This window comes from Scyliorhinus torazame, chromosome 10 (assembly GCF_047496885.1).
Source record: "Scyliorhinus torazame isolate Kashiwa2021f chromosome 10, sScyTor2.1, whole genome shotgun sequence".
In the NCBI taxonomy this organism is placed as follows: Eukaryota; Metazoa; Chordata; class Chondrichthyes; order Carcharhiniformes; family Scyliorhinidae; genus Scyliorhinus; species Scyliorhinus torazame.
The window spans coordinates 71,179,650-71,197,994 of record NC_092716.1 but is presented as its reverse complement, the minus strand read 5'-3'; the positions used below and the strand labels follow the sequence as shown (position 1 = coordinate 71,197,994).

The 18,345-nt window shown below is 45.8% G+C and overlaps 1 pseudogene; it reads left to right on the top strand.

Annotated features, from left to right (window-relative positions):
• Positions 1-2,653: 2,653 nt before the first annotated feature.
• LOC140430638 (heat shock protein HSP 90-beta-like) lies at positions 2,654-5,239 on the top strand (annotated as a pseudogene).
• Positions 5,240-18,345: the final 13,106 nt, after the last annotated feature.

Below are 18,345 nucleotides of genomic sequence, written 5' to 3'. Positions count from 1 at the left end.
GAAATGGCAAAGATCCAGTTGCAGATTAAGCTACTTGAACATGAAAAAGAATTAAAGCAGCTTGAATATGCAATGAGAGAAAAAGAAAGAGAAAGGGAGATACAGATCAGGGAAAAGACAAGGAGAGAGAAGAAAGAAATAAAGAAAGAATAGCCCGAGCAGAACAAAAAGAAAGAGATAGAGAGGAAAGGGAAAAAGAGAGAGAGTTTAAACTTCAGAAAATGGCTGTGAAACATAACAGTCAGTTAAAATTGACAGACGTAAAGGGAAACGTACATTTGGATGATAGTGATGAGGATAGTAAGAAAGAGTGTCATAGTCGAAGGCTTGGTGGGATCAATTTAAATATGTCCAAGCATTGCCAAGGTTTGACGAGAAGGAAGTAGAAGCCTTTTTCATTTCATTTGAGAAGGTAGCTGAACAAATGAAATGGCCACAGGACATGTGGGTATTACTGATACAAACAAAGCTGATAGGTAGGGCTAGCGAAGTGTTTGAATCACTACCGGAGGAGGTATCTGGGACGTATGAGGAGGTGAACAAATCCATCTTAGGTGCATATGAACTAGTACCTGAAGCTTACAGACAAAGGTTTAGGAATTTAAGGAAAGAATTTGGTCAAACATTCATGGAGTTTGAAAGGCTCAAACAGTAATTTTGCTAGGTGGATAAGGGCTTTGAAAATTGACCAAACGTATGAAGCTCTCAGAGAAATTATACTTTTTGAGGAGTTTAAAAATTCAATTCCTGATGTCGTGAGAACTCATGTGGAAGAACAAAGGGTTAAAACTGCGAGATTAACAGCAGAAATGGCAGATGATTATGAATTAGTTCATAAATCGAAGCTTGGTTTCCAACATCAGTTTCAGCCTGTGAGGGATAGAAACTGGGGACATGAGAAATACTCAAGTGGTAAAGGTAAAGGTGATCTGATGAGAGATAATAAGGAGAGTGTACCTCAGATTAAAAAAGAAATTCAGGAGGGTGGAAAAGAAATGAAAAGTTTCAAATGTTTTCACTGTAATAAACTAGGTCATGTAAAGTCACAGTGTTGGTGGTTGAAGAAAAGCACTGGGAAGGCTGAAGTGGTAAAACAGGATAAGACAGTGGGGTTTGTTAAAGTGGTAAAGGACAGCCCAAGTGAAGCGAAGGAGGTGCAAAAGATTGTACAGCCTGATCAAGAGGTGATTGATAAGAAGGTGCCAGATCTCTTTACAGAATTTGCTTGTGTGGGTAAAGTTTACTCATGTGTATCAGGAGGAGCAGGTAAAGAAATCACAATTTTAAGAGATACGGGAGCTAGTCAATCTTTAATGGTAAGAGATGAGGAGTTGTGTAGTTTATTTTTTAAAAATTGCTTATTGTCACAAGTAGGCTTCAAATGAAGTTACTGTGAAAAGCCCCTAGTTGCCACATTCCGGCGCCTGTTCGGGGAGGCTGGTACGGGAATTGAACCGTGCTGCTGGCCTGCCATGGTCTGCTTTAAAAGCCAGCGATTTAGTCCAGTGTGCTAAACCAACCCAGTTTGGGAAGAATGTTGCCAGAAAAGGTGGTAATATATGGAATTCAGGGTGAGAGGAGTAGTGTTCAATTATATAAGGTAAGGTTGGACAGTCCAGTGAAGAGTGGTGAAGTGGTAGTAGGAGTAATAGAGAAACTATCTTGTTGAGGAATACAGTTTATCTTGGGTAATGATATAGCTGGATCGCAGTTGGGAGTGCTGCCTACTGTGGTTGATAAGCCAATGGAAAATCCGACAATTGAAGGGTTGAAGGACGAATATCCTGGGATTTTTCCGGATTGTGTAGTAACAAGGCCGCAAAGTCACAGGTTAAGACAAGAGGAGAAATCAAAGAGTGAAGATGAAGTTGAAGTGCAATTATCAGAAATGATTTTTGATCAGATGGTTGAAAAAGAACTAGAACAGGTGGAGGATGAGGCGGATATTTTTAGTTCAGGAAAATTGGCAGAGTTACAACAAAAAGATTTAGAAATAAAACAGATGTATCAGAAAGCATACACAGAAGAGGAATCTGAGTGGATACCAGAGTGTTATTACCATAAAAGTGATTTCTTGATGAGAAAATGGAGACCTTTACATATGCAGCCGGATGTAAAGTGGGCAGAGGCTCATCAAGTAGTATTGCCGGTAGGGTATAGAAAGGAGGTGTTGCGTGTTGCACATGATGTACCAGTGGGAGATCATTTGGGAATAAGGAAAACTCAAGCTAAAATACAAAAACATTTTTATTGGCCTGGACTACATAAAGATGTAGTTAAATTTTGTCAATCATGTCATACATGTCAAGTGATAGGGAAACTTCAAGCAGTGATAAAACCAGTACCCTTAATACCCATTCCAGCATTTGAGGAACCTTTTACAAGTATTCTAATTGATTGCGTAGGACCGCTTCCTAAAACAAAAAGTGGGATTCAATATCTTTTGACGATAATGGATGTGTCTACTAGGTTTCCAGAGGCCATTCCAGTATGTAATATTACAGCTAAAAAGATTGTGGAGGAGTTACTTAAATTCTTTACTAGATATGGACCACCCGCAGAAATACAATCGGATCAAGGATCAAATTTTACCTCCAGGTTATTCCAAGAAGTTATGGATAGCTTAGGAATAAAACAATTGCTTTCAGCGGAGGGAGCGGAGAGGAGGCAGCGCAGAGCGGAGAGAGACAGAGCCAGCACGATGCCTGAAGAAATTTGCACCGTTGATGATGAGGTGGAGACCTTTGCCTTTCAGGCTGAGATTGCTCAGCTCATGTCATTGATCATCAACACCTTCTATTCTAACAAAGAAATCTTCCTCCGGGAACTTACGTCCAATGCCTCTGATGCTCTGGACAAGATCCGATATGAAAGCTTGACCGATCCTTCAAAATTGGAAAGTGGCAAGGATCTGAAGATTGAAATCATCCCCAACCTGCGCGAACGTACCCTCACCATCATCGACACTGGGATCGGGATGACCAAGGCAGATCTGATCAACAACTTGGGCACCATTGCCAAGTCTGGCACCAAAGCCTTCATGGAAGCTCTGCAGGCTGGTGAAGATATTTCAATGATTGGCCAGTTAGGTGTTGGCTTCTATTCTGCCTACTTAGTGGCTGAGAATGTTACAGTGCTCACCAAGCACAATGACGATGAGGCATATGCCTGGGAATCATCAGCTGGCGGCTCCTTCACTGTCAAAACCTCTTCTGGAAAGGGTGATGGGGAAGACTCTGCTGATGCAGTCATCCATGGTACAAAGGTGGTTCTGCACCTGAAAGAAGATCAGGCTGAGTATCTAGAGGAAAAGAGGATCAAAGAGATCGTGAAGAAACACTCTCAGTTCATTGGTTATCCTATTACACTCTTTGTTGAGAAGGAACGGGAAAAGGAGATCAGTGACGATGAGGCTGAAACCGAGGAAAAGCCTGAGAAAGAGGATGGTGCGGATATGGATGAAGGAGAGAAGCCCAAGATTGAAGATGTGGGTTCTGATGAGGAAGAAGATGGTGAAAAGAAGGACAAGAAAAAGACCAAGAAGATCAAAGAGAAATATATTGACCAAGAGGAGCTGAACAAAACCAAACCCATTTGGACTCCCAATCCTGATGACATCACACAGGAGGAGTATGGCGAGTTCTACAAGAGCCCCACTAATGATTGGGGGGACCATCTTGCTGTGAAGCATTTCTCTGTTGAGGGCCAGCTGGAATTTCATGCCCTCCTGTTCATTCCCAGGAGGGCTCCCTTTGACCTCTTTGAAAACAAGAAGAAGAATGACATCAAGCTTTATGTGCGCCGGGTCTTCATCATGGACAGTTGTGAGGAGCTGATCCCAGAGTATCTGAACTTTGTTCGTGGTGTGGTGGACTCTGAGGACCTGCCCTTGAATATTTCCTGAGAAATGCTTCAACAGAGCAAAATCCTGAAGGTCATTCGCAAGAACATTGTCAAGAAGTGCATGGAGCTGTTCTCTGAGCTGGCAGAGGACAAGGAAAACTATAAGAAATTCTATGAGCAGTTCTCCAAGAACATGAAGCTGGGGATCCATGAGGACTCCCAGAATCGCAAGAAGCTGTCTGCAATGCTGCGTTACCACACCTCGCAGTGTGGAGACGAGCTCACCCCATTATCAGACTATGTCTCCCGAATGAAGGAAAACCAGAAGTGCATCTACTATATAACCGGTGAAAGCAAAGATCAAGTAGCTAACTCTGCCTTTCTGGAGTGTGTCAGGAAGCAGGGCTTTGAGGTGGTATACATGACTGAGCCCATCGATGAATACTGTGTGCAGCAGCTGAAGGGGTTTGATGATAAGCAGCTTGTCTCTGTCACAAAGGAGGGACTTGAGCTGCCTGAGGATGATGAGGAGAAGAAAAAGCGCAAAGAAGACCGAGCCAAGTATGATAACCTGTGCAAGCTCATGAAAGAGATTCTGGACAAGAAGGTGGAGAAGGTGACTGTTTCGAACCAGCTTGTCTCCTCCCCATGCTGCATTGTGACCAGCACCTATGGCTGGACTGCTAACATGGAGAGGATCATGAAGGCTCAAGCCCTGAGGGACAATTCAAACATGGGTTATATGATGGCCACGAAACACCTGGAGATCAACCCTGACCACCCAATCGCTCTGAGGCAGAAAGCTGAAGTAGACAAGAACGACAAAGGGGCTGTTTAGCACAGGGCTAAATCGCTGGTTTTTAAAGCAGACCAAGGCAGGCCAGCAGCACGGTTCGATTCCTGTAACAGCGGCCCCGAACAGGTGCCGGAATGTGGCGACTAGGGGCTTTTCACAGTAACTTCATTTGAAGCCTACTTGTGACAATAAGCAATTTTCATTTCATTTTTATTTTTTTAAAGACCTTGTAATCCTGCTCTTCGAGACTGCACTGTTGTCCTCTGGATTTTCATTGGATGATCCACAGACGCACTCTAGCCGTATCTACAGAATGATCAAGCTGGGTCTAGGTATTGATGATGATGAGGTGCCTGTGGAAGAGACCACTCCACAACCTGTTGAAGAGATCCCACCCCTGGAGGGAGATGAGCATGCATCTGCATGGAGGAAGTTGACTAAAGCTGCTCTCTTCCGTTCTGTATTCTTCCTTGGTGTATTCAATTGGACTGCTGTATTTAATTTGGACTTTTGAAAGGATCTGTTGTGCAGGGTGTAAAGTAATTATTGTCTGACCAGTCTGATCAGATCAATGTGGATTGGACCTCCTCTCTTTAGGGGGCGGAGAGTACTATAGTTAGCTATCGCATTTCTATTAGAAATCTAGTGCTAGGAAACAGATAGTTGACAGTAACTTTGACATTTTTAAAAAAATATTTTTTAAAAAAGACAAATTTTAATTTTAATTAATTGACGCAATGTCAGTTAGAGGGGTGCTGTGCTCTGACTGTGAGATGTGGCAGGTCCGGGAGGCTTCCAGCGTCCCGGATGGCTTCATCTGCAGAAAGTGCACCCAACTGGAGCTCCTCACAGACCGCATGGTTCGGTTGGAGCAGCAATTGGATGCACTTAGGAGCATGCAGATGGCGGAAAGCGTCATAGATCGCAGTTATGTAAATGTGGTCACACCCAAGGTGCAGGCAGAGAAATGGGTGACCACCAGAAAGGGCAGGCAGTCAGTGCAGGAATCCCCTGTGGTTGTCCCCCTCTCGAACAGATATACCCCTTTGGATACTGTCGGGGGGGATAGCCTATCAGGGGAAAACAGCAGCAGCCAGAGCAGTGGCACCACGGCTGGCTCTGATGTTCAGAAGGGAGGGTCAAAGCGCAGAAGAGTAATAGTAATAGGGGACTCTATAGTCAGGGGCACAGATAGGCGCTTCTGTGGACGTGAAAGAGACACCAGGATGGTATGTTGCCGCCCTGGTGCCAGGATCCAGGATGTCTCCGAACGGGTAGAGGGCATCCTGAAGGGGGAGGGCAAACAGGCAGAGGTCGTTGTACATATTGGTACTAACGACATAGGCAGGAAGGGGCATGAGGTCCTGCAGCAGGAGTTCAGGGAGCTAGGCAGAAAGTTAAAAGACAGGACCTCGAGGGTTGTAATCTCGGGATTACTCCCTGTGCCACGTGCCAGTGAGGCTAGAAATAGGAAGATAGAGCAGCTAAACACGTGGCTAAACAGCTGGTGTAGGAGGGAGGGTTTCCATTATCTGGACCACTGGGAGCTCTTCCGGGGCAGGTGTGACCTGTATAAGAAGGACGGGTTGCATCTAAACCGGAGAGGCATGAATATCCTGGCCGCGAGGTTTGCTAGTGTCACACGGGAGGGTTTAAACTAGTATGGCAGGGGGGTGGGCACGGGAGCAATAGGTCAGAAGGTGAGAGCATTGAGGGAGAACTAGGGAATAGGGACAGTGTGGCTCTGAGGCAGAGCAGACAGGGAGAAGTTGCTGAACATAGCGGGTCTGGTGGCCTGAAGTGCATATGTTTTAATGCAAGGAGCATTACGGGTAAGGCAGATGAACTTAGAGCTTGGATTAGTACTTGGAACTATGATGTTGTTGCCATTACAGAGACCTGGTTGAGGGAAAGGCAGGATTGGCAGCTAAACGTTCCAGGATTTAGATGTTTCAGGCGGGATAGAGGGGGATGTAAAAGGGGAGGTGGAGTTGCGCTACTTGTTCGGGAGAATATCACAGCTGTACTGCGAGAGGACACCTCAGAGGGCAGTGAGGCTATATGGGTAGAGATCAGGAATAAGAAGGGTGCAGTCACAATGTTGGGGGTATACTACAGGCCTCCCAACAGCCAGCGGGAGATAGAGGAGCAGATAGGTAGACAGATTTTGGAAAAGAGTAAAAACAACAGGGTTGTGGCGATGGGAGACTTCAACTTCCCCAATATTGACTGGGACTCACTTAGTGCCAGGGGCTTAGACGGGGCGGAGTTTGTAAGGAGCATCCAGGAGGGCTTCTTAAAACAATATGTAGACAGTCCAACTAGGGAAGGGGCGGTACTGGACCTGGTATTGGGGAATGAGCCCGGCCAGGTGGTAGGTGTTTCAGTAGGGGAGCATTTCGGTAACAGTGACCACAATTCAGTAAGTTTTAAAGTACTGGTGGACAAGGATAAGAATGGTCCGAGGATGAATGTGCTAAATTGGGGGAAGGCTAATTATAACAATATTAGGCGGGAACTCAAGAACATAGGTTGGGGGCGGATGTTTGAGGGCAAATCAACATCTGACATGTGGGAGGCTTTCAAGTGACAGTTGAAAGGAATACAGGACCGGCATGTTCCTGTGAGGAAGAAAGATAAATACGGCAATTTTCGGGAACCTTGGATGACGAGTGATATTGTAGGCCTCGTCAAAAAGAAAAAGGAGGCATTTGTCAGGGCTAAAAGGCTGGGAACAGACGAAGCCTGCGTGGAATATAAGGAAAGTAGGAAGGAACTTAAGCAAGGAGCCAGCAGGGCTAGAAGGGGTCACGAAAAGTCATTGGCAAATAGGGTTAAGGAAAATCCCAAGGCTTTTTACACGTACATAAAAAGCAAGAGGGTAGCCAGGGAAAGGGTTGGCCCACTGAAGGATAGGCAAGGGAATCTATGTGTGGAGCCAGAGGAAATGGGCGAGGTACTAAATGAATACTTTGCCTCAGTATTCACCAAAGAGAAGGAATTGGTTGATGTTGAGTCTGGAGAAGGGGGTGTAGATAGCCTGGGTCATATTGTGATCCAAAAAGACGAGGTGTTGGGTGTCTTAAAAATATTAAGGTAGATAAGTCCCCAGGGCCTGATGGGATCTACCCCAGAATACTGAAGGAGGCTGGAGAGGAAATTGCTGAGGCCTTGACAGAAATCTTTGGATCCTCGCTGTCTTCAGGGGATGTCCCGGAGGACTGGAGAATAGCCAATGTTGTTCCTCTGTTTAAGAAGGGTAGCAAGGATAATCCCGGGAACTACAGGCCGGTGAGCCTTACTTCAGTGGTAGGGAAATTACTGGAGAGAATTCTTCGAGACAGGATCTACTCCCATTTGGAAGCAAATGGACGTATTAGTGAGAGGCAGCACGGTTTTGTGAAGGGGAGGTCGTGTCTCACTAACTTGATAGAGTTTTTCGAGGAGGTCACTAAGATGATTGATGCAGGTAGGGCAGTAGATGTTGTCTATATGGACTTCAGTAAGGCCTTTGACAAGGTCCCTCATGGTAGACTAGTACAAAAGGTGAAGTCACACGGGATCAGGGGTGAGCTGGCAAGGTGGATACAGAACTGGCTAGGCCATAGAAGGCAGAGAGTAGCAATGGAGGGATGCTTTTCTAATTGGAGGGCTGTGACCAGTGGTGTTCCACAGGGATCAGTGCTGGGACCTTTGCTCTTTGTAGTATATATAAATGATTTGGAGGAAAATGTAACTGGTCTGATTAGTAAGTTTGCAGACGACACAAAGGTTGGTGGAATTGCGGATAGCGATGAGGACTGTCAGAGGATACAGCAGGATTTAGATTGTCTGGAGACTTGGGCAGAGAGATGGCAGATGGAGTTTAATCCGGACAAATGTGAGGTAATGCATTTTGGAAGGTCTAATGCAGGTAGGGAATATACAGTGAATGGTAGAACCCTCAAGAGTATTGAAAGTCAAAGAGATCTAGGAGTACAGGTCCACAGGTCATTGAAAGGGGCAACACAGGTGGAGAAGGTAGTCAAGAAGGCATACGGCATGCTTGCCTTCATTGGCCGGGGCATTGAGTATAAGAATTGGCAAGTCATGTTGCAGCTGTATAGAACCTTAGTTAGGCCACACTTGGAGTATAGTGTTCAATTCTGGTCGCCACACTACCAGAAGGATGTGGAGGCTTTAGAGAGGGTGCAGAAGAGACTTACCAGAATGTTGCCTGGCATGGAGGGCATTAGCAATGAGGAGCGGTTGAATAAACTCGATTTGTTCTCACTGGAACGAAGGAGGTTGAGGGGAGACCTGATAGAGGTATACAAAATTATGAGGGGCATAGACAGAGTGGATAGTCAGAGGCTTTTCCCCAGGGTAGAGGGGTCAATTACTAGGGGGCATAGGTTTAAGGTGAGAGGGGCAAGGTTTAGAGTAGATGTACGAGGCAAGTTTTTTACGCAGAGGGTAGTGGGTGCCTGGAACTCGCTACCGGAGGAGGTAGTGGAAGCAGGGACGATAGGGACATTTAAGGGGCATCTTGACAAATATATGAATAGGATGGGAATAGAAGGATACGGACCCAGGAAGTGTAGAAGATTGTAGTTTAGTTGGGCAGCATGGTCGGCACGGGCTTGGAGGGCCGAAGTGCCTGTTCCTGTGCTGTACATTTCTTTGTTCTTTGTTCTTTGAGTCTTGCACTACAGTCGTATTAGATGTTACTGTCCTTTTAAAAAAAATTTCAAATGCATGTCTTATTTTATTTTTCAGCTCTGCAGGGAGTGTTACAAAGATGATATCAGACATGAAAGAGAATGTTGAGGGCTTATTGTCATGATTATCCAGAGGATTGGGATAAAAGAATTCCATTCGTACTGTTTGCAATTAGGAATGCACCGAATGAGTCAACCAAATTTAGTCCTTTTGAATTAATTTTTGGTCATGAGGTAAGAGGACCACTTAAATTGATTAAGGAAAAATTGGTGAGTGAGAAATCGGAAATTATATTATTGGATTACGTGTCAAATTTTAGGGAACAATTAAATGGAGCAGGTGAATTGGCTCGACAACATTTAAAAGTTGCACAAAACAGGTAGCAGACAGGAAATCTAAAGTTCGTAGTTTTGCCATTGGAGATAAAGTTTTAGTGTTGTTACCAGTGGTAGGTGAATCTTTAAAAGCTAGGTTTTGTGGACCTTATCAGATTGAAAGGAAATTAAGTGAGGTGAATTATCTGGTAAAAACGCTGGATAGAAAGAAAACTCCCCGAAGGAGAGAAAAAGGAGGAGGTTTTAATGATTCTAACTCAAAGTGACTGAACCAAATCCAGATGACTGTGAACTTGATATACCTCAAATTAAATTGGAAAATGAGGATGTTCTTAAAAATTGGGATAAATTGTTGAGTTACCTTTCAGAGAAAAAACGGACTGACCTGAAAGAGTTATTGATATCACATGGGCAAGTTTGTGGAGATAAATTGGGAAGTACTAAAATGGCTATACATGATGTGGATGTGGGATATGCTGTTCTAATCAAACAACATCCATATTGACTTAACCCTTTAAAATTGGCACAGGTTAACAAAGAGATTGAGAGTATGCTTAAAAATTGCATAATTGAAGTGGGTTGCAGCCAATGGAGCTCACCATAGTGAGGGTACCAAAACCAGATGGTACACAACGGTTATGTGTGGACTATAGAAAGGTTAATGCAGTTACAAGAACGGACTCTTCAATCAGCTTTTATTTTAAAACTGGATTTGCATAAAGGTTACTGGCAGGTACCTTTATCTGAAAGGGCGAAGTAGATTTCAGCTTTTGTGACTCCAGATGGTATATAGCAATTCAAAGTTATGCCTTTTGGCATGAAAAATTCAACGGTTAACTAACAAAGTCATTTCAGGGTTACCCAATTGTGCGGAATACATCGACGATCTGGTAATTTTCAGCCAGTCATGGACAGAACATTTGAAACATCTGATGGAGTTATTCGATCGACTTCAGGATGCGGGTTTGGTGATAAACCTAGCCAAAAGTGAATTTGGAAAGGCCTAAGTAACTTTCCTTGGCCATACAATTGGACAGGGTTGAATGGCCCCACGGGATGTGAAAACAAAAGATATTGGGGAGTTTCCAATACCCTCGACACGACGGGAAATAATATTATTTCTTGGTATGAGTGGATTTTACCGGAAATTTGTACCGAATTTTAGCAGTGTGGTCGCTCCACTGATGGACTTGCTCAAAAAGTGTAATAAATTCCAGTGGACAACGGAGTGTCAACATGCATTTGACAGCCTGAAGGCTGTGTTAACCACTGCTCCTGTGTTAGCCATCCCAAATTATACGAAACCATTCAAAGTAGCGGTTGATGCGAGTGATGTGGGTGTAGGTGCGGTGCTTCTACAAGACGACGACGAAGGCCGAGAGCGGCCTGTTGGTTATTTTTCAAACAAATTGAATTCTCACCAGAAAAAGTATTCCACGATTGAGAAGGAGACTTTGAGTTTGGTGCTGGCTTTGCAACATTTTCACATTTATGTGACCAGTAATCCATCTGACACCGTTATATATACTGATCATAATCCGTTGGCGTTTTTGGAGCGATTCCGGAATAACAATGCAAGGCTGTTTCGCTGGAGTTTATTGTTACAGCCATTTCATTTAAAAATAGTACATGTGGCAGGATGAGAAAACGTGATTGCTGATGCTTTGTCACAAATGTGATGAATGGAAGCAGTTTCAGTTGGAGGAAGAAGAACAAAAATGGACTATATTATTATATCTGTTTGCGTGTGATGTTTTTTGAAACAAAAAAGTATATTTACTGTGTGCATTTCTTAAAGGATGGTGAAAAGGTGAAAAATGAAACCATCTTGAAGTTGGTGGTTTATTTTTTTTTCTTGGGGGGAGGTGTCATGTGAGAGTACCTTTAAGAAATGGGTGTTTATAAATGGGTGTGTATATAAATATCTGTAGTGAGAGTACCTTTAAGAAATGGGTGTTTATTACTGCAGTGATATCAGAGAGTGGGTGGAGCTGGGCTGTCTGTCAGCTTTTTTACTTTCGTTTTAGGCTGTATGCTGCAGGGTGTGTTTTAGTTTCGTTTTCAGTGTTGGAGCTGAAGCCAGACAGAGCAGCTGTACTGTTGATCTCTCTGCCATGAAAAGACTATTTCTTGATCATTTGGTAAATTCAGAATTATAAATGTTTTCAGTAATGACTTTAACCTGATGTGCTTCTGGTAAAAGGTGTTTGAAGTCTTATGGATGTTAAAAGGAAAGCTTAAAGGATTACTTAGTGTTGTATTCTTTGGGGGTTGTATTTGAATTGATGGTTCATTGTATGTTTTAAAAAGGTTAACTTGAATTCATAGAATAAACATAGTTTTGCTTTAAAAAATACTTTTCCATTTCTGCTGTACCACACCTCTGTACCCATAGAGTAGGCTGTGTGCTCCCCATACCACAATCTGTAAATATTTGTGGTCAGGTGAACTCCATGATACACTTTGGGGTTCTCTAAACCTTGGCCCATAATAACAGGACCAATGCTGCTAAGCTCTATTATTCAGAGGACACAAGTAGTGTGCCTTTATTTAGTCAACCCAGCCCAAAATATATTGGACTGGGCACCTAGACCATAAATAAGAGTGAATATGTTGGAAACCATGGAAAGTAGATTCAGCAGTACACACACGAACATTTGGCTCAGACCTCAATCCTTACTCAGTGTGCTGCTTTAGAATGAGCCAAATAGTATCACATGTGGACTACTGCTGGCTTATCCATTGACAGTATGGCTGATATCCAACTCTAGCCCTGCACTGCTCAACAGATAAATTTATCTGTCCTCCCTCCAAAATTTTTCCTGGAGTGCTGACTGATATCTATGAATAAACCTTGATTCAGTTGCACATACAGTGCAAACCTTGAACCACAATGTGTTACTTTGCATAATACATCTATTTACATCTGTTCCTTTGCACAAGATTGTTGTGCGTGCATTATTACTACACTTTAAAAAGTTATTTAGTGACATGCAAATTGCTTTAACATTTAATCAGTTTAAAATGTAGGTGTTTTCCTGTTTTATGTATTATTTGGAGTGATCGGGCCAATCTGGAGGTCACTCTTTGACCTTTATTTTTTTTATCATTTAGTTTATATAAAATTGCTCAGGCCCTCTCATATCAATGCAAAATGATCACCTGTCTTGTCATAGCTCAAAAAGAGACCCTTCAGCCCATTATGTCTGCACTGGCCATCACAAATCTATCTATTCTAATCCCATTTTCCTATACTTTGTCCAAAGCCTTTTATGTAACGTTCTGCTCACCTAAGAGCTTCTTGAATGTTGTGAGGGTTCCCGCCTCTACAATCCTTTCAGGCAGTGAGTTCCAGATTCCCATCGCCCTCTGGCTAAACAGATTTTTCCTCAAATCCCCTCTAAATCAACTGCCCTTTCCCACAAATCTATGCCTCCGGTCATTGACTGCACTACTAAGGGGAAAAGGTCCTTCCCATCTAACCTATCTATTCCCCTCATGATTTTGTACACCCTAACCAGGTCTCCTCTCAGCCTTCTCTGCTCCAAGGAAAACAAGCCAGCCTAACCAGCCTCTCTTTATGGCTGAAACATTCCAGCACAGGCAACATCCTGGTGATTGGGGGATGAGTGCTCGCGTGGGGGCGGAAAGGTTTCGGGGTGGGATGGGCGTTGGTCTCAACTCACCCATGCTGCCCAGTGTCGGTCGTTGACCTACTTGCGACACTGGAGGCCAGTCCTCCAGGTCACACTTCCCAAGTTGACAGCCCTGCCACTTCATCCCAGGCAACATTTCTGCCCTGTGGTTCACCCCCGGGACCCTTGGGGGAACACAACATTCCTTCTGGCCTCCACCACATCTAGGAGTCTCCCCAGGTCCCCGTCTCCAAATCTTGGGGCCAGTCTTCTCAGTGACATGGTTGTGACTGATTGGGGTTGACTTTGCAAGTACTGTTCAAATGCTGCTGACCTTGTTATCAGCGGGCTGGTGAGCGCGGTCCCAGCGAATCAGCTGGCAAGCCTTCATTTGCGGCGTGGGGCCTCGGTAAGTGGACTAATTAATGCAGAATAGCGTTCCCAGCCTCGCCAGGCCAAGTGTCAGGAAGCTCGTGTCACCACACTTCAAAATATTTCCGGAGAACCATGCCCTAAGGTTCCAGCCTTGGAAGCTAACTCTCTGTAATGGTAATTTAGGTCAGATCTGTTTGCTTCTATTTGTTAAAGGGGTATTATGAGCTTGTGATAATGAGGCTTTCTATGGTGGGTTTTATTCCTATCTGCCACACAAAAGTCAGCAACCTAATATCATCCTATGCATTCCAGTCGTGACACAGAGAGTGAGATGCTATTTTGCAAAGTTTACAATATGGTAATGCAACTTGGACAGCACCTTTCGGGTATTGTCAGAACCACAAACCTGCCTGATGTGTTAGGCAGGTTGGTTCGGTGTGGACTGCACTCGATGCAGGGAAGTTAGAAACAGACATTTAACACAGGAGAAGATCCAACACTGTTCAACTAGATGAACTGCTGTACATATTCAGCTGTGGGTCGATACTATACTGATCGTGGATTCTGACTGTCTCAGTAGCTGGGTCCCGAGAGAACGGGAAACCTAGTGCCCTCTGGTTTTATAGTGGTAGTGTCCTGTCTGGTGATTGGCTGTGCTGTGTTGTATGCTTACTGGTCATCCTATGTGTTAATCACTGCCTATCTGCGTCTCATTATATACATGAGTGGATATTATGACACTTCTCCCCCCTTTTTGCTTTTTGAGTTAAATAAAAACTGAGGTGTGTGTACATATATATTGAACAAACGTATATACATGGGAAGGTTTCGATGGTGCAGATACATGGCAAACTAAGCAATATTTACAAAAGTTAAGTTGATGGATTCAGTCACAAAAATTTACAAAAGTTAAGTCTACAGATTCAGTCTTTGTGGCGGGCGACGAATTCTTGTCGATTGCCGCAGAGGTGGATCAGGAGCCGCCTGCATGTGGAGAGGTGGGATCGCTGCCATTGCAGTGGTCGCGTGGGCCGGCAGGATCGCTGGCAGATCGGTGGCCTCGTGGCAAGGTACGTCCAGAGGAAGCATGATAGCCGGCGGAGCACTGTGGTCAGCAGTTGGGCGTGGAACTCTTCGCAATGCCCGTCTGTTGCGCCGTAGCAGGGAGCCATCAGCCATGCGAACAAGGAAAGATCTCGGGACAACTTGTTTGACAACAACAGCTGTGGCTGACCAACCGCCCTCAGGCAACTGGACGCGAACACGATCGGCTGGAGCCAGCTCAGGTAGATTCATGGAATGAGCATCATATGTGGCCTTCTGTTGGGCCCGGGACTGCTGCACGTTTTTTAGTACCGTGTGGTGGTCAAGGTCAGGAACATAGATGGCTGGAACTGTGGGCCTCAGAGTGTGATTCATGAGCATCTGCGCTGGGGACAACCCAGTGGACAGTGGGGTTGCCCTGTATGCCAGCATTGCCAGGTTGAAGTGGGAGCCTGAGTCTGCAGATTTGCACAGCAACCGCTTGGCAATATGGACTCCTTTCTCGGCCTTCCCATTTGAATGCGGGTAGTGGGGACTGGAGGTAACGTGATGGAAGTTGTAGGACTGTGCAAAATCAGACCATTCTTGGCTGTAAAAGCATGGGCCGTTGTCACTCATTTCCGTGAGCGGTATCCCGTGCCTGCCAAACGTTTCTTTGCAGGCTTTGATGACCGCCTTCGACGTGAGGTCGGACAGTTTCACCACTTCTGGGGAACTGGAGAAGTAGTCGACCAGGAGTACGTAGTCACGCCCCTTGGCATGAAAAAGGTCGACACCTACTTTGGACCACGGAAAGGTCACGATCTCGTGCTGTCGCAATGTTTCCTTGGGTTGAGCCGGTTGAAACTTCTGACAGGTGGGGCAGTTGAGGACCGTCTTGGCAATATCCTGGTTAATGCCCCGCCAATAGACCCCCTCCCCAGCTCTGCGTGGGCATTTCTCGACTCCAAGGTGACCCTCATGGAGTTGACCCAGCACCATAGCCTGCATGCTTTGAGGAATAACGATCCTGTCGAGTTTCAGAAGGATTCCCTCCTCAACCGTCAGGTCGTCTTTAATATTAAAGAATTGGGGACCTTGTCCCTTCTGCCAGCCATGGGTAAGGTGCTGCATCACACGCTGCAGTAAAGGATCCTTTGCCGTTTCCTCACAAATTTGGATCACCCGATCATCAGAGGGTGGGCGGTTGGTGGCACACAATTGCACTTCCGCTTCTATGTGGCAGATGAAGTCACCCTGTTCACACAGTGTGGTAATGGACCAGGATAGGGCATCTGCAATGATTAACTCTTTGCCTGGCGTGTAGACAAGTTCGAAGTCATAGCGGCGGAGTCGAAGAATACTTCGTTGTAACCGAGGTGTCGTCATTTAAATCCTTCTGGATTATGTGGACTAAAGGCCTGTGGTCCGTTTCCACCGTGAATTTCGGCAGGCCGTAAACGTAGTCATGAAAGTTGACTATTCCTGTCAGGAGACCCAGACACTCCTTTTCGATCTGGGCACACTGTTGCTCAGTGGGCCTCATGGCCCTGGAGGCATATGCCACTGGAGCCCAGGGCGAGGAGTCATCTTGCTGGAGGAGCACCGCCCCAATGCCGTCCTGGCTTGCATCAGTTGATATCTTGTTTCCTTGGTTGGGTCGGAGAACGCTAGAACTGGGGCTGTGGTGAGCTTTGCCTTCAGTTCACGCCATTCCGCTTCATGTGTGGGCAACCACTGGAATTCCGTTGACTTCTTGACGAGATGGCGGAGAGCCGTGGTGTGGGATGCCATATTGGGAATGAATTTCCCGAGAAAGTTGACCATCCCGAGGAAGCAGAGGACCGCCTTCTTGTCCTCTGGGGTCTTCATGGCGTTGATCGGCAAGACCTTGTGGCCGTCTGCCCGCACACCCTGCTGCGAGATGTGGTTGCCTAGAAACTTTATATCAGATTGACCAAATGAGCACTTGGCCCTGTTGAACTGGAGACCATGTTCATGAATTCGCTGGAAAACCTGCTTGAGGTGAGCGATGTGTTCCTGGGGCGTTGTGGACTAGATGATCACGTCGTCCACATATACCCATACCCCCTCGATGCCCTCCGTCATCTGCTCCATGATGCAATGAAGCACTTCGGAGGCAGATATGATACCGAAAGGCATGCGGTTGTAACAGTAGCGGCCGAACGGGGTGTTGAACGTGCACAGCTTGCGACTGGACGTGTCCAGCTGTATTTGCCAAAAACCCCGGGAGGCGTCCAGCTTAGTGAAGAATTTGGCATGAGCCATCTCACTGGTTAACTCTTCACGCTTCGGGATCGAGTAGTGCTCCCGCATGATGTTGCGGTTTAGATCCTTGGGATCAATGCAAATGCGGAGCTCCCCTGATGGCTTCTTTACGCAGACCATGGAGCTGACCCAGTCTGTTGGCTCCGTGTCCTTCGAGATGATGCCCTGGTCTTGGAGGTCCTGTAGTTGCTGATCTGTTGGGTGTTCTGGATCCATGGAACACATACAGGCCACCAACACTTAAAATAGTGCAACACTATTTTATTAAGTTAGAAACTGTTGAACATACTTTCACTGTGGGTTAACACGATGTTAGATTAAACTAAAGATCTATGCCTGTCCGAACCAGTCTTTGCACTCAGCACATGGTGAGGATCTGTGCTGTAAGCTGTAAGCTCTGTCCTTGTAGGAGGCTGCATCCCGAATGAGCGGGAACTCTGATGCCCCCTGTGTTTATAGTGAGTGTGCTCTAACTGGTGATTGGCTGCGGTGTTATGTATGTTGATTGGTCTTGCTGTGTGTCCATCAATCAGTGTGTGTGTATCTGCACCATGATATGCTGGTGTATATCATGACAGTTGCTTTTGCAGACGATCCTTGAGGGGCGCCGGCACCTGGCGTGGTGCATGGATTGCAGGGGTGGCGTTCGGCTTGAGCAGCATTTTGTATCGGTACGGGAGCGTGCCCATTCCATCGAATACACTGTGATACTGCGTGATAATGCTGTGTATGTCGGCTTGCAAATTGACATGGGTTAAGCCGTCGCCGGTGACGATGACATGGTGTGGACTCGCTGAACTAGGTTCAGGAGCTTGCAGGTGTGAACACCGAGCAGGGACGCCCTGTCAGGCCTGACGATTTCAAATCGTAACGTTGCCTTGATTGCCTTGTTGGATAGCCCTAGTTGACAGGAGCCACTGGCAGCTATGGCATTGCCATTGAAGTCAAGGAGCAGGCAGGCCGGTGAAAGAATGCTTGGTCAGGCCCGGATGGTGTCGAGGTCGGATTGTGAGATGAGATTCGCAGACGCGCCGGTGTCCAGTTTAAATCGGATGCGAGCCTTGTTAACTGTGAGGACAGCACACCACTCGTCGTCGGGATCCACACTGAGAATCGAGAGGCATTACGCAGGTGTGGTGGAGGCCTGCTCATGTGTGGTTATGATGCCCACCCGACATGGAGACTTGAGGCAGTCAGCATCAAGGTCCATTGAACTGTCGGGATCAGAATCTGGCATGCCTTGTTGTATTGAGTGGATACTTCTGCGCCGCAGCTGGGATCGCTGGCTGCTGAGCGGTGGAGCGGATCTGGTGAGGGCTGTGCAGTGGCCAAGCTTGCCACACTGGAG